Here is a 14,921-nt window from a genome sequence, read left to right as displayed (position 1 = left end):
GGGCGAGTTAAATTTGATATTCAATATAATCAAAATCTTATCGCATCTGAGGCCGTTTTGAAAAAAACTAGTTCAGGCCAGTACACCGTAGTACTTGATAAAGAATCCAAGAATGCTTTTATTAGCAGTTTGAAAAAAACTATAAGTAGTTCGTCCAAAGGACTTATTCCTATAAAACGAACGGATTCTGGTAATATAATTGTAAGTTTAAATACTGATCATAAAAATCAATGCGAATCATTAAAAATAACGCAGTCGGGTAAAATCTATGTCGTATTCAAAAAAAAAGAAACGGAACAAGGAATATCATCAAACACTATCACCTCTAAAAGTCTAAACATAAAAAATGAATCCAAATGGCCAAAACATTTTGATACAACCAAAACTGTTATGACCAAAGCGACTACAACTACTTGTCATCGAGAATGCAAAGAAAATTCGTGTGATGAAAGCAAATGCATCTGCGGAGGTTATGAATCAAATATATCGATAAAAGAAAATGCTGAAATATTTTCTAACATCGAAGTATATGACAGCAATACACTGTTTAATGAAGATTCTAACTCGAACAGTAAAGAGGAAGTGATAGAGAATTCACCACATATAGTTATTAAGCCTTGCGGATTTTATCCTGTAATAGAAAACATTCCTATAGATGAGAATTACAACGCAGTGCCGACATGTCCCTATCACATTGGTAGATATACGGGATTTTCTAATGAAATTTTGGAAATATCTGGCCTATGCCAGCGAATAGACATATATGATAATAAAAAACCAGTAGAAAATAGTACTGTAATAAGAAATAAAGGAAACATTGATGCATGGGATTCTGTTGAGTTGCTACCGCCACAATTGCCACCGTTTCTCAACGCTTATTCACTAAAGTAAATTGTTGTTTGATAACTCATCATGGTTTATGGTCGTATTCATTGAAAAAAAAAATGTTCTTGTCACAACAAATATTGTGCGTTGTTTTTAAGAATAAAATTAATGTGTATTCCTTGATTTTTTCCTTACTGGGCTTTGGTACTTTAATACTTTTGTTTGAATTACCTATAAGTATATTTCATTTAAGAATTTAATTTCTTAGTTTAATTGTGGTCGTTGTGTATTTGGTTGCATGACCGGCATTTAACTAAGTAGCTATCACGAATGGAATTTGTATTAACCAATAGTAGCTGACATCAACAGCAACACTCGCTTTCTCGAATTCCTTTGCCAATTATAATCGTAACTAGCTGACGTCTAAACCAGTGTTCTATGTAAAAAACCTTCGTTTTCGAGGTCATTTTATATACATATAGGTGACATCAATACTACTGTTATCATCGACATCATTTCATTAAGCATCTCGTTTTCGGGGTCTCTGGCCGCCTACTGTCATATTCTCTTCCTACGTCTACTTATTCCATCGTTCGAAATTTAACCACGAATTAAAACAGCACCGCCTACTTACTTTACTGGCAAACATTTTCTTTATTTAAATTTGATACAATCCGGTATAAGCTTTTTGTCGTCTCCTGAGTACTCCTGCACGGCTAGCATGGGCAGGAGACAATTATATCCCCGGGGAAAGTATGAAAATGTATCGTCTCCCACAGCTTTATCAATTATCTGAGTACTGGCGCACAAGTGGAAATAATATCCAAATAATATATGTGTAAGCAGGGGTAAAGTTTTCCTATTCCATGTTCTAGTCCTAGGTGGACAGATAAATTATATCCCTTGTAAGGGGATATAATCTTTCTCTCCTGCCCGTGCTTTTGGTGTGCTAATTGCCAACTTGCAAAAATCAATACTACAGCGCTAATGCAAGTTCCATGTTGGCATTTTTGCAAGTGGTGGTACTTGCTCATTAATGGGGTGAGAGTCGCCAACGCGTGCGGCGACGCTTTGTGAGAGTTTTACGCGGTCCGCCTATTTGGTTGATGCCTAATCAACAAATAATTTGGCAGCTTTGGCTGAGATTATGTGGAAAATAATTATTATTTTTATAAGTTATGTATATATATCCAACTTAGTAATCGAATCTAGGACCACTTTATTAAATATGCAAATATAACTTCCACTGCTTGGCACAGCTCGTATGATAGGAGAACTATATCGAGGCAGGGGGGCTAACACCGTCCATTTCCCAAGTTCCTAAGTTTTAGATGTCAGAAAACAGCTATGGACCTGCTCACAAATATACCTAATTTGTTGACACCGATAAGTCAACGCCATCTCTTAGAACTCTCATAAACTACTACGAAACACAGTCTTCGTCGTATTTTTGTTGTTCGAAAAAAGTACGCGGAATCCTTTCTATTTTATTATATTTCGGTTTAGTACACTAATGTCAGGATCCAACGTAATATCGTTTTTAGCACCAATTAATTAATACAATGTGCCTGTGCATCCGCAGTAGGTAATAAGATTATTTTGATGTGTTACTTAATTGAGCTTAATTAATTAAGTAGTAGTTTATGGCTAGTTCTAAGAGATGGAACTTATTTATTTCTGGTTTGCATTTGATGCAGTTCGTAATACAAATACAACTTGAAAGCAGGGCCGGGACAGAAAACAAAAAAAAAATAGTGGAAAAAAGCAAATGCTATTCTATTATCTTCTTCTATTTCTCGGTAAAGTTACTTCAGATTCCATCTAATAAGTTCGCATTTCTAATGAAGAAAGCTCATTTTGCCAACTGTGATATTTGCGGTACGATAGATGATGTACAGCATGTACTGGTGAGATGTAGCAGATACAATTTGGAGCGACTAGACGTTATGCGGAGGTACAACATCAACAGATTCGACGTAGGTGCTCTAACGAGCATTCTCTCTCAACCGACCACAAAAGGTTTCAGGTCAGTTGTTGAGATATTTTTTCGTAGGCAGCAATAACAGATTGTACCTGTTACATTTCTCTTATAGTAGGTATTATTGTCATCATTAAGTTTTAGGGCTGGCATATCCGCATTGGATAGAAGTCCCAAAATAAACCAAGGCTTATTGTACCTTTACTCCTTTAATTGTGTATTTTATTTTAATTCTTGCTTTTTTTTAATTTGGTGTGCAATAAAGTGTATTTCATCCATTCATTTTATTCATTCACGGCATGTCCATCTTTTTGGCTTAATTAGAACCCCTCTTTTTGTTTGTTAGTCCTTCCTTAGCGTCGTAACTAAGCAACCGATCAACGTGACTTCGTTGAAATAGGCTACTTTTTGGAAAATAAGCGGTTCTCACTGGATTTGAAAAAAACCATAACAAAACGCGAAAGAAGCACGAGAGGACAGCTTTTTTACACTATAACAGCTCCCAAGCTATAATTCTAGTTAGATAAAAATGAAAAATTGCTACTTGTGTTTCTACTTTCCCAACAAATGGAAAGTTCCGTGAAAAAAAAAACACCCTCGCAGCCAATTGAATAAAATAAGGATTTTTTATCTCTCCGTCTAGACGACAATTTATATGAGAAAGATCTGTTCCACAGTTCTTTGTTACTATAGTTGGCAAACTAGCACAAATTGACGATTTATTTGTAAATTTTAGTAACGTATCTCACTGTGATAGTGATATAATGTTCTGATTTTAATAACCTACCTTTTCGGAGAGACATGCTTGTTTAATTTAAGCAATTTAATAAGGTTTGCTGTGTCGGTAAAGGAAAATATTGTGAGCAAACCTGCATGCTCTGGGAGTTCTCAAAATATGCGTAAAACACAAAATGTTCACATGTAAAAATACAAGAATTATTGACGTTACATTTGATATTGTTTTTGAAGTAAGAAATAAAAAATGGACATTTGATATTGTTTCTGAAGTAAGAAATAAAAAAATGGAAAAAAGGATTCCGGTACCGGGAATCGAACCCGAGCCTCTTGGGTGAGAGCCAAGTATCCTAGCCACTAGACCATACCGGACATGTCAAGGCGTCGGAAAATTTCTTATCAATTCGTAATATATTGATTTTCAAATAACGAATCAACTCCTACTGTGTTGGTTAGTAGTTGGTGCCGTCTGATGTGTTTTTAAATACTTAAAATAATTATTATAAGGCTGTGATGTCGATCGCCAACTGCCTAGTCGTAAGATGGCCCCGAGCACTTTTGCGTTTCCACTTTTTTTATTTGTAATTTTTAGTTACATTATTTGCCAAAATAATCCCTACTACATTTAAATAATTTGTTTTTTTTTTATTTCATCCCAAAATACTAATAAGTCGCTTGGAGTATCTTACTTACTGGTTTTATAGGAAACTTAGTAATTTTTTTCTGTCGAGAATTTTATTCTTAATCGTGTAGGTACAGCCAACAATTTTAACGAATACCTACTATTTTACGCATGTTGGCATGTATGATGGACTACCACTTAGTCGGAAAAATATTCCAGAATTACCTATTATATTTTGTCAGCTGTGGATAACATTGATCTAATATGTTACTCTGGTGGAGAACTTAATAGGTATAATAAATAGTCAAAGCCGAAAGTCAATATAAAACTTTCTTTATTCAAGTAGGCCCGCCCCCAGGTGGCACTTTTGATGCGTACAGTATATGAGAAATACACGCAAGTGAGATGATGGCTATAACCATATTCGTAAACTAAAAACTACGAGGACTCCAAACGCGTCCTGGTCTAAGAAGAGGCCCAAAACAAACTTAGCTGGGTGTTTTTTTTGTTATCACCGTCTCACATTAAAATTATTAGAAGAGCAATAATTCACACCCAAGCTTTTATATCGATTATGTAGTCCATTATAATTCCTATAGGTAACAGGACTTTTCTATAAGCTTACGTTTAATAGAAACTTTCAAATTTTTAATAGATAGATGTTAACGGGTAATTTATTGTAGAATTGTATACAATTTCCTTTAAACGAAGTATGAATTTTATGTTATCTAGTATATTGCACTAAAAGTTAATTCTTACCTAATCCTAATGTTCAATTTATTGTGGTCACATTTTTTCTTAAATTTAGAAATGTTTTTATGTACATAAAACATTAAATTTACAAATATAATTCATATTTGAAAATTAAAGTTTTTTTTATTCCTATGCCGTACCGTATAACCGAGATAATTTATTTAAATGCTCGGTCAGAGTCGGGCACTATATCGGTAAAAAGGACTTCTTATATATATTGTATATCTTAAGCCCGTCTCCAGGGTTCCAGTTATTAACAAACAAATAAACCAACGGTTTCAAGGTAATCTAAATGGATATCTATTCTTATAATAAAACTGTAACTGGAAGATTTCTGTACATTTAATATATTTTGAAAATTTTGACCGGAGGATGCTATATATTTGATACATATTTTTATTTCATTTTTGTCTGTCTGTCTGTCTGACTTTCTGTCTATCTGTCATCACGTGAAAACTTCTGAACGGATTGAAATAAAATTTGGTACAGTGGTAGCTGATATTCCGAGTCAAAATATAGGACACTTTTTATCCCGATAAACAATAAGTTTCCCCCGGGAAATGGGATAGGATTTTGTCAATTTTACTTCATAGCTCTGTTAAATTTGAATTAATTTTAATAATTCCTTTTTTTATTTGAAAGTGTATACTATCAAACATGTTTTGTCTTATTTAAATTAAGATCTGATATTGTCGGAGATAATGGACATAGGTAACTCTTCACAAAAAGCAAGACGTAAGGAATATGGGACAGCATACCATCCTACTAAGATTATAAATGCGAAAGTTTGTGATGATGGATGAATGCACAGTATACCACGTAAAATAATAGTAGGCACATAGCTAGCCACGATGATTATGTTAGCATCAGATTGACTCATACGCAGTCGCGAGGGTCCTCTACTTCTGAATAAAATTATGATTAAAATAGCTAGCTATAAGTCAGATGTTTCACAATGCGAGACGCAGCGTGCCGCAGCAGAAATTCGCCAGCACGTATAATATACGAAACACGAGATAGCAAAATGGTTAAACTTTGCTTGCAGTTGCATGTGTGGTCGGTCGTGTCTTGAATCCTAATTGCCGCGCATTAAGGATCTGTTCGAAACTTCTGTATTTATATCTCTATGAAATATCTCCTTGAATACCTGTGCTCCTAGTCTAAAGTTTTTAAGTTATGACACTTCTTAATCATTGTCATCGTTATACCCGTTTTCAATAACGACCAATAAGTCAATGCCTAAATAAGTAACAGGCGTTTCTTATTTAAGTTCGCCTGTTACTTATTTAAGAAGCGGTCATGGCCCAGTGGGTAGGAGCTCAACTTCACTTTCGGGGTGCTTAGTTCGAATCCCAGCATGCACCCAGTGGCGTGCAGAGGGTTTTTGACAAGGGTATGCATAAAGAAGGAAGGTGCCATAAAATGGAAAAATCCTCCGCTTTTATGAGTTATACAAAAATTTTAGGGTAGGCAGTGCTTTTGTGCATGTATAAAGTGCACGTACATAATAGAAAAGTTAGAGTTTTCTAAGTTATGTGCGTTTTAAATAATTAAAATACCACTTGCTTTATTATTAAACTCTTTATTTGTATACCACAACATTTAAAATATAACAAAAACAGAAACATCGAAAGAAGTAGTAATACAAAAGGCGGCCTTATCGCTTAATAGCGATCTCTGCCAGGCAACCTTAGAATTAGGAAAAAAAAAGAAGAGGAGAATAGACTGCTGGTGGTACAAATATTAAAATACATACATGCAAATAACTACATGCCAATACATAAACTAGTGTGCACAAATAGATAAAAAGTAAATAATATAATAAATAAATAAATATAAAAATAAACTAATATATATAATAACAACACTTACATAATTAAATACTTTAACATACAATAAATGAGTAAGTACATATATACATACTATTAAAAGTCGTTAACAATATAATGGGCCTTAACTGCTCTTTTAAATATCGCTAGTGATTTGGATCGTCGTATGCTCAATGGAAGCGCATTCCACAATTCCACAGCTCGTACGCTAAACGAACGCTTATAAAATTTTGTCTTATGATAAGGCATACACAGCGTCAGCGCACGGCACGATCTTACACCAGATTGCTCACCAAGAAAAGTGAACTTCTCTTTTAAATACGAGGGAGTATTTAGATGAAATAACACACAGTACAGAAGAGAAAGTACATGCATATCCCGGCGACGACGAATAGGAAGCCACTTGAGTTTTTGTCAAAATACGGAAACATGGTCATATTTGCGAAGGCCAAATATGAACCGAATAGCCAGATTTTGAAGACGCTCAAGTTTATTAAGCTGATCCTCGGTCAGATTAAGAAAGCTTGCATCCGCATAATCGAGAATAGATAGAAAAAGAGAATGTGCTAGCATAACTTTGGTCGGAATTGGAAGAAATGATTGCAGCCTTCGCAACGAGCTCATCGCCACAAACACTTTCTGACTCAGCTCTTTGACATGCACTGTCCATGACAATTCCCGGTCGAGGTGTACACCAAGATCTTTCACAGAGTCACAAAAAGGAATAGCGATGCCATTATAAATAACAGAAGGAATGCTCAGCCAATCAACCCTCGCGATCATTCCTGAGCTACCAATAACGATAGCTTTTGATTTTGCGGGATTGACCTTTAGCCCATATTGCCTGCTCCACTCAGAAATTGCAGCCATATCATTATTTATAGCTGCAATAGCAGAACCAAGATTTTGAAGGGTAGATGAGCGATATATTTGGATATCATCTGCATACATGTGATAGAGAGAAGAGATGTTTTGAGTAATAGAGTTAATGAAAATAGAAAAAAGTAAAGGAGATAACACGCCACCCTGAGGTACCCCAGCCGCTACATCACACCAAGACGAAAAGGACTCGTCAATCTGAATGCGCTGTCGACGGCCATTGAGGTAACTCCGAAACCAGTCTATTACTGATGGAGATATGTTAATAGAGCGTAAAAGACTAAGCAAGATGTCAAAGTCAACTGTATTAAAGGCATTGCTAAAGTCAAGCAGAATAAGAATTGTTAGCTGCTTGTTATCCATCGCCCATCGAATATCATCAGTTACTTTAGCAAGAGCAGTAGCCGTACTATGACCAGGACGAAAGCCAGATTGCAAAGAACTGAGAAGGTTATTCTTATTAAGAAAGAGACTAAGTTGTTGAGATACGAGTTTTTCAAGAACTTTTGAGAGAAATGGTAATATAGAAATGGGGCGAAAATCAGAAAACGATGAAGGGTTGTTTTTTTTAGGTAGAGGAATAATCTGAGCAAACTTCCATTCTTCAGGGAATTTGCTACAGAGAATGGAAGAGTTTAAGATATGGGTTAGAATAGGGGAAACAACGTCAAGAATTGGAATGATCATATTACGGGTAATGCTATCTACACCAACAGCATTCGATGCAATGGATATTATGCTCTTCTTAACATCACATTCAGTAAAAGACTCGAAGGTAATTGGTAAAAAGTTAGGAGTTGAGTGGGAAGAAAGAATACTAAGAGTACGTTCTTTATCGGAACTATTAATTGTATCAGAAGTAGAAAAATGTTTATTTAGGAGTTCGATATCAACGTTAATAGAAGATCTATGAGATGATTTACCAACTCCAAGAGACTCAAGAAACTTCCAGGTTTTAACAGTGTCACCACTTTCAACAGACTTATGAATATGGCGTCGTTGAGCATCCCTACACAATGTATTACAGCGATTCCGTGCTTTATGATATTTTTCCCGGTTAGCGTCAGTATTATTTGTTTTGTATTTATATTTCGCCGCAATCTTTTTGTCCATTAAAATTTTTATCTCTTCTGATAACCAAGGCGCCGGTAGATGTTTCAGCTTGATTGGTCTTAACGGAGCATGCGTATCGTAGAGTTGCGTTATCAGGGAATTAAATATCTCAATTTTGCGGTCAACTGAGTCAACAGCTGCGATAGCCGCCCAGTCCAGATGACTAGCATCATCACACAAGCGACGGCTGTCAATTCCTCCAAAGTTACGCCGCAGAAGTACCCTCGATTTTGCTTTAAGTGGACGTATTTTATATGAAAGATAAATCAAATCATGATAAGAAAATGCATCGGCAGGACACTGGCCATGCTTAAAGACGAAATCCGGAGAAGATACCATAATAAGGTAAGGCTTTAACGGTAAAGAAAAACATTGTTAGGAAACCTGCATCCCTGAGAGTTCTACATAATGTTCTCAAAGGTGTATCCACCAATCCGCACTGGACCAGCGTGTTGGACTACGGCCTTAACCCCTTCTCATTGTGGGAGGAGCCCCGTGCCCTGTATCGGGCCGTTAATGGGTTGATATGATGATGATGATGGTAACTTATTTAGGAATTGCCTTGTTACCTAAGGAGACTCCTGGACATACATCGACCGTTCACCAATAGTTATTACGTAAGAGTTGTTGAAAAGTTTTTTCTACCAACGTAGCCTAAATCATTAGGCATTCGATTTAGGTGATGCCTAGGATTAGTGAAAACGGGCACTAGTCTATTTATAGTGCAAAGGTCTCCCAGCTCTAGGAGACCAGAGAGACCCACTGCTCTATAATTTGAATAGGCTCATAAGCTTTAACAAATTATGGTCATCAACATAATCGTCATTATTAACCTATTACCGACCCAATATAAATTCAAAATTCAAATTCAAATTCAAAATTCATTTATTTCAAGTAGGCCTAATATAAGCACTTTTGAAACGTCAAGTCTGTCTGTGTGTAGTGACTCTACCACCGGTTCGGAAGGCAAATTATAGGGCACAGGTCTCCTCCACGAACCGATTGGCGCAGTGGGCAGCGACCCTGCTATCTGAGTACAAGGCCGTGGGTGATGAACATGAATGTTTTTCAGTGTCTGGGTATTTATATGTGTATTGTAAGTATTTATGAATATTAGTACTCATAACGCAAGCTACGCCTACTTTGGGGCTAGATGGCGATGTGTGTATTGTCGTAGTATATTTATTTATTATTTATTGATTATTCCTCCCACAATGAGAAGGGGTTAACGCCTTGGGGTTAACGGGTGGACGACAATATACACATCGCCATCAAGCCTGTTGCATACAATGTTCTCAAAGGTGTGTGTTGGAGTCCACCAATGCCTTAGGCCTCATTGTGGGAGGGATCCGTGCTCTGCAGTGGGCCGGTAAAGGGTTAATGTCATAATGACAATGATGTAGTTGAATCGTCACCACTTTTAAGCATGCACTTATCGGTGGTCCTTATTTCCTGGTACCAAGGTCCTGATTTCCAGCTCCTTATTGTCCTCGGTGAGCTTTTGAGGACGATGAGGAGCTCGAAATAAGTACCTGGTCAATAGATGGATGAATAGATGGCATTCTAAAAAAAACTAAATCAATAGTAGCTGTAGACCCTAGAAGACCATATTATGTATGTACAAATTATACCGCCAGTAGGTATATAGCATTGATTAAAAATGGTAGAATAGATTTGATTAGACTTTGAGCTTCCAAAAATTAATATAAATATCACGCCATCTTCTGGCATTTTAAGGTATATTGTTTTATAGTAGCGACATCCAGATGGCTCTTTATATGACATTTTACTATTACTTTTTTAATAGTTTCTGTACCTATTAGATAGAGTTAGTACTGAAGTAAATAAAATTATTAGTTTCCCGATGAAAATTAGAAACTCCTGTTTGTCTTAAGGTTGTTTTAATAAACTGAATTGCACCTAGGTATGTGTCCCGCTCCAGGAGTTTTTATGAATGTTGTTTTCAGGAATTATTATCTAGACGGCACTTCTAACTCGTTCTGCATTAGTGCATACAATTTTGTAAGGAAGTAATTGTAGCACTTTATAATTTTTATAATCACGAAAAATATTTGCTAAATATTTAAAGTACCTACACCATGACAGTACACAGTATGAAGTTATTACACCTTTGCCTTGTAGAATAAAAAAAAATCCTTCAACTTTTCTTGGGATTAATACTTTTACAGAAGCTTTCAGCTGTACGAAGATTTTATGTTGACATACGTACTGAAAACCACCTTTGATGAAAGAGCTGTGTTGAAATTTAAGTTCGTCAATAGTAATAAAGTCAAACGATTCTTTTCTAAATGACCTCGCATAAACAATAATTGCTTTAGTCATCAAAATCAATAAATACGAATTGATACGAAAATTTCAACGAAAGTCGGACCGGTATGGTCCAGTGGTCTTGGTATCGCTGCCCAAGAGTCCTGAGATCGAATACCGGTACCGACGCTTGATTTTCCTATTTTTTTTTAAATTTCACTGAGAACATATAAGGTTATACATACAACTTATTACAATACGTTTGCTTTATATCTCCCAGCAATGAATACCCAGTTCCAATCGGTCCGATGAAACTCCGTATGAAAACTGAAATACTTAAAGTTACGTGAAATTACCTTACCGTCTCTGAGGAACACAACGCTACTGCTTGTTGGTGAAAATAAATATGGCTGTAGAACTACTCTCTTTACTTTTGGTAGGTAGGTTACTTTATAAGAAATAACTACAAATTATAACCGAATGAATGAATGTATGAATGAATGAATGAATACACTTTGTGAATGAATACAATTATACACCACAGTGAAAATTTACAGAGATACAAATACAACAGCACAATAAGGTAGAACGTAAAATTTGGCGGCCTTATCGCTAAATAGCGATCTCTTCCAGGCAACCAAAGGCATACAAGAAAATGTTATAAGAAATAAGTAGGTGGTACAACAAACATAATTAATATTAGGATTTAAAACTAAATTAACATAAAACATAGTATATACTAAACATATATTCCATATATTCCATACATATATACAAACATATAAACATACAAATACTCTACTATAAATACTTAATTGAAATGAACGAATGAAATACACTTTATTGTATCTACACGAAATAAAATAAAAAAAAATAACTGTACAAATTTTCTTCTGTGCATCTGTTTTATGAATTAAATTCAAGTGGACACGGAATCGTACCGATCACGGATTATGTACTATGACAAGAGAAAACAAGATTAATTAAGATTCGATTGCGCCAGGGAGGTCGTCAAAATTTACTTTAAAAAACTGTTGTATTTTACATAAAGCTAATTTAGTATTTTTGCACAGGCAGTGAAAATGATGAGACTACTTTTAGACCTATTTATTAAATTCAGTATTTAGGTATACAGAGTTTTAGTTCAATCGTCACCACTTTTAGCATGCTTTTAACCCTCGGTAAGCTTCCGAGGACGATGACGAACTTGAAATAAGGACCTTATAAACATTTATGACATCAGTCAATAGATGGCGTTCTAAAACTAAATTAATAGTAGCTGTAGCTAGTATACCATATGTATGTACAAATTATACCGACAGTAGGTATATTAGCATTGATAAAAAATGGTAGACTACATTTGATTAGACTGAGCTTTCCTAAATTATTATAAATATCACGCCCTCTTCTGGCATTTTAAGGAATGTTGTTTTATTGTAGCGATATCCAGATGGCTCTTTATATGAAATTTTATTATGACTTTTTTAATAGTTTCTGTACCTATTAGATAGAGTTAGTACTGAAGCAAATAAAATTATTAGTTTCCCGATGAAAATTAGAAACTCTGTATGCTGTTTGTCTTTAGGTTGTTTCAATAAACTGAATTGCATCTAGGTATGTGTCCCTCTCCAGGAGTTTTATGAATGTTGTTTTCAGGAATTATTATCTAGATGGCACTTCTTACTTGTTAATTGTGGCACATTATTATTTCTATACTCACGAAAAGTATTTGCTCTATTTTTTAAGTAGATCTAGACAGTACACAGTATGAAGTTAGCACACCTTTGCCTTGGAGAATTAAAAAAAACTAGATATGTATTAATAATTTAAACACTTTCACAAGGATACACGTTTAAAGTCGATTCTTTTCTAAATGACCTCGCATAAACATCACAATAATCGGTTTGGTCATCAAAATTAATAAATACGAATTGATATGAAATTTTCAACAATTATAGACGGGCCGGTATGATCCAGTGGCATTGAATCTTGAAATCTCTCCCCAAGAGTTCCGAGCTCGAACACCGACACTTGACTTGACCATTTTTTTTTCAATTTCACTGAGGACATTAGGGGTAAACCGAAAACTTGTACTTACTTAACAATACGTTTGCTTTATGCCTCCCTGCTCCCAGCAATTCATAAAATTATCAAATCTACAAAATCTATAATGTACCTGACTAGCACAATGATATTAACATAGAATTATTTATAAAAAGAAATTAAAAAACACGAAAGCAGTAGGACAGTTTTTTGGCACAACCTAAAACTGAAATACTTAAAGTAACGTGAAATAATACCTAACCTTCTCTAAATTTATAGTATTATGGTATAATTATGTACTTAAAAGCGTTGATAGCCGAGTGAGTAAGGCTTCCACTTCCATTTCGGAGGGACAGAATTATATCGCCTGTTCCATAATTTCAGCCTGCGGACTGCACACTTCATAATCTACCCACTCCCCATCACCCTCTTTATGAAGTCGGTCCGTCCTACATTACGCTTGCTTGTTCGTGGTCTCCACTCTAGAACAATTCCTATCCAAAGGCCATCGCACCTACGCATTTCAACTTGTTACTTTGGCTCTCCTGCGTATCTCTTCGTTTCTTATTCTTAGCCTGAAAGATACTGTGGACATAGAACTCTTTTAAGTAGCGCCATCACTTTCTATTCGCAGCTTTCTGCAGCCAATGCATGCCTGCCACTTACCGAAAGTCGTCGCGATACTGAGTCGTGGTCTGCAAACGAGGACCTTTCCGTTCCAAGGGATATACGACAAACGTGACTGGCCCAGTGCCACTTCAGCGCACTAGCCCCAAGAGCCACGTCGGTTACTTTGGTTCTTTAGCGTATAACTTCGTTTCATTGAACGTTGTCCCTCAAGGAAATTCCAAGCAAAGCTCTGGTGGAGAGAGCAAGCTCAACACTTTATTATACTCAGGGCCGTATATTATGTTAGTACAAAGTCAAGCGATACATGCGACCTAATTTCGTATTACACTTAAATTTAGTACTTGTGAAAAAGTAAACAGAAAAATCTATACTCGAAATATCGTGACTCGAAAGTTTCGGTCCCGACGGTTATTTTTCGCTTACGTCACGTCTTGGGATACTTTTTTTTTGCTTTTTTTCCAGCGGATTGATTTACGACCTCGTGGACAAGTTTTCTAGATGTTTTGTGTTGGGTCTGTAATTGAATGCGTCCAGTGTGTCCAGGCGTTTTTTTATAGAGAAATCTCTTAGGCTGCGTTACTAATAAAGCTTGGTAATTAATTAATTCATGTAGCAGTGGTGAGGGCTTCGGTTTGACTATGGGGTGCCCGAGTTTGAATCCCAGCACGCAGCACACCTTTAACTTTTCTTAGTTAAATGCGTTTTTACCAATTAAAATATCACTTGCTTGAACGGTGAAGGAAAACATCTTGAGGAAACCTGCATGCCTGAGAGATAATGTTCTTAAAGGCGAGTAGAGTCTATCAATCAGTTTATTTTTACATTTATAAGCATTGGACAATTCAATTTAAATTTTCATCTTGTGTGATGTGTCCGGTATGGTCTAGTGGCTAGGATACTTGGCTCTCACCCAAGAGGCTCGGGTTCGATTCCCGGTACCGGAATACTTATTCCATTTTTCTTTTATTTTTTTCTAAGACACTAAATAAATTAAAACACATAACAAATTTAAAATTTTGGGGAAAGATTTGAAAAACTCTTGGAGCAACCTGGAACAACGTATGAAAGTCTGAATACGGTATATCTTTGCAAAGCACCTTCTGAAAAAGTCCGGTAAAAATATTATTCACTAAAACCATTCCGAAACTAAGCTCGACTAAATAGATAGACCGACAAAAATTTAACAACGTTCAAATAATAATCATATTAGGCGTTTTAAAAAGCACATTTGGAAATAAATTTTTTC

General features: G+C 35.7%; 2 non-coding genes across 2 annotated transcripts; one reads left to right on the top strand and one right to left on the bottom strand.

Annotated features, from left to right (window-relative positions):
• Positions 1–3,838: 3,838 nt before the first annotated feature.
• Trnae-cuc lies at positions 3,839–3,910 on the bottom strand. The gene has a single exon. It is a non-coding gene; the product is annotated as a tRNA-Glu (tRNA).
• Positions 3,911–14,547: 10,637 nt separating this feature from the next.
• On the top strand, positions 14,548–14,619 carry Trnae-cuc. The gene has a single exon. It is a non-coding gene; the product is annotated as a tRNA-Glu (tRNA).
• The last annotated feature ends 302 nt before the right edge of the window (positions 14,620–14,921 follow it).

The sequence above is a fragment of the Pararge aegeria genome, chromosome 15 (assembly GCF_905163445.1).
Source record: "Pararge aegeria chromosome 15, ilParAegt1.1, whole genome shotgun sequence".
NCBI classification, from domain to species: Eukaryota; Metazoa; Arthropoda; class Insecta; order Lepidoptera; family Nymphalidae; genus Pararge; species Pararge aegeria.
The sequence above is the reverse complement of the archived record's forward strand: the minus strand, read 5'-3'. Positions and strand labels throughout refer to the sequence as shown.